The sequence below is a fragment of the Phytophthora infestans genome, genomic scaffold (assembly GCF_000142945.1).
Source record: "Phytophthora infestans T30-4 supercont1.1 genomic scaffold, whole genome shotgun sequence".
Taxonomy (NCBI): domain Eukaryota; phylum Oomycota; class Peronosporomycetes; order Peronosporales; family Peronosporaceae; genus Phytophthora; species Phytophthora infestans.
Genome location: NW_003303758.1, coordinates 1,252,605 through 1,255,141, shown reverse-complemented (window position 1 = coordinate 1,255,141; position 2,537 = coordinate 1,252,605).

Below are 2,537 nucleotides of genomic sequence, written 5' to 3'. Positions count from 1 at the left end.
GCCCCCCCCCCCTCTCTGAGAGCCACAGACGTCTTCGAGCTGCAGCTCCCGGCTGTGCGCCTGTTTGCGAAACAATTTTTAGCACTGAGATGCATTCGCACCAGGGCGAGGTTTCGAAGCGGGTGCCCGCAGTGACATTGGCGTGCGCTTTTGGTTCATTACAGCCCAGGGTTTTGGGGCACCGCCCCCGCCACCCCCCAGAACCGAGCCAGCCATGATTCGCGCCAACAAAGCCTGGCCTTAGTTGCCGCCGTATGGGGCCCCCACAACCCGCCGCGGCGTGTGTTTCCAGAGCGCATATATTCGCCGGCCGTGTTCGTGTGATAACATGCTGGGCGAGCAGCAACACACTGCCGCGTAATCACCAGAAAAACTGATTGGCTAAAAATAAACGTTTTCCATTGGTCACAATTACTTTCGTGTTTAGGTGCGTTGTATGGGAGCTTAGGACAGGGCGTGAGCCTAGGTGAAGGTGCGAGCTTATCGAACTGGATTTGTAGGGCAGAAAGAAACAGTATGTACGATGGAGGGGAAACAAATATGAACACAGAGCTACAAAGCACGGAAGCGGGCCGATGCAATTAACATGTAAATCTATGAAAGCACTGAGAGTCACGGACTCTGTTAGACTTTCTACCTAAAACCGGGCTAGAACACATACGGAAAATATCGTGTGCCAAGAAGTAGGTCGGCTCCTCCACGAATACCCGTTTGTGGGTCTTAGAGAACGCCATGGCTGCGTGAGAAGTGGCCTGAGAATTGCCCGCTGTCACCATTAGAGTCTCCGGATCGACGCTTGCCGTAGCATTGGCTCCTGTTCATCAACCCAGCGCCAGCAGTCAGGTTCCGACCGTCGTTGTCAATATTTTGTTTTATTATTTACCTGCCACGAGTTTGGCGATTTCCTCCCGAAATCCTATGAACCCTTTAGCAGCTCCATATTGCAGCATCGCAGGGTCTTGTGTCGGCTTAAAGCGATCCATCGCAGCGTCCCGGAACATATCCAGGGGCAGCAGAGATTCGGAAGGCTGACCGAGACCGAAATTGATGATCTCGCTGGTTGTGTGTGTTTGAGCGTAGGGGGATGACTGCACGGATTTAACACCGGTAGGGCCTGCATTGGAATGCAGGCTGCGAGGGGTGTTTGCAGTGTGTCTTCCACGGGCGCCAAGCGAGTATCCGGGGATGTAGCTCAAATGGTAGAGCGCTCGCTTAGCATGCGAAAGGTACAGGGATCGATACCCTGCTTCTCCAGGCGTGTGTAGTATAGTGGTCAGTACCTCACCTTGTGGCGGTGGTTCGAATCCGGGCACGCGCACTCTTATATTCATTATGCTTCTTCTACCTATGCCTTTTGTGCCTTTCGCTGCTCCCTGTGGCCCCCACGATGCTCACGTATGGCCTATGAGTCTACGCCACGCATTTTGCGCCGCTACCCGAGTACTTGAATCGGCGGTATAGTCAATCCCCACAGCTAGCAGCTCTCGATGCTCCAGATGTGTTTAACGTTGCGGCGCTGCCGCTTAGTCAACTGACATCAATAATTAGTCCGTTAGAGACCACTAGTCAAGGGATGGCGCCTACCGAGAGAGTGTTTCACGGTCGCATCAGTCGATGATCCGGTCAGCATGACAATTTGTTTGGCGAGTGGATTCGACTTCGGAACGCCTCAAATCGGCATAAAAGGCTTCGTGTATGACTGAGCACTACGCGGGCAGCTTCTACAAGTCTCGTTAAGCCGTGCACGCAGCGGTAAAGGTTGCAATTATGTGAAGTGATTTTGGAGGGCTGTATGGTCTCGCATACAATTTCTACTATTTCGGATGCTCGGATCATACGGAAGAGCGGCGTGAGCGGCGTGGGAAGCGCAGGGTGCATGTGAGAGTGTGTGTGAGGTGGTGGTGCGTCCGCAATGTGAATTTAATCGTTGGCGGGGATGTGTATCGAGTATCCGGGGATGTAGCTCAAATGGTAGAGCGCTCGCTTAGCATGCGAGAGGTACAGGGATCGATACCCTGCTTCTCCAGGCGTGTGTAGTATAGTGGTCAGTACCTCACCTTGTGGCGGTGAAATCCCTGGTTCGAATCCGGGCACGCGCACTCTTATATTCAATATGCTTCTTCTACCTTTGCCTTTTGTCCCTTTCGCTGCTCCCTGTGGCCCCCACGATGCTCACGTATGGCCTATGAGTCTACGCCACGCATTTTGCGCCGCTACCCGAGTACTTGAATCGGCGGTATAGTCAATCCCCACAGCTAGCAGCTCTCGATGCTCCAGATGTGTTTAACGTTGCGGCGCTGCCGCTTAGTCAACTGACATCAATAATTAGTCCGTTAGAGACCACTAGTCAAGGGATGGCGCCTACCGAGAGAGTGTTTCACGGTCGCATCAGTCGATGATCCGGTCAGCATGACAATTTGTTTGGCGAGTGGATTCGACTTCGGAACGCCTCAAATCGGCATAAAAAGCTTCGTGTATGACTGAGCACTACGCGAGCAGCTTCTACAAGTCTCGTTAAGCCGTGCACGCAGCGGTAA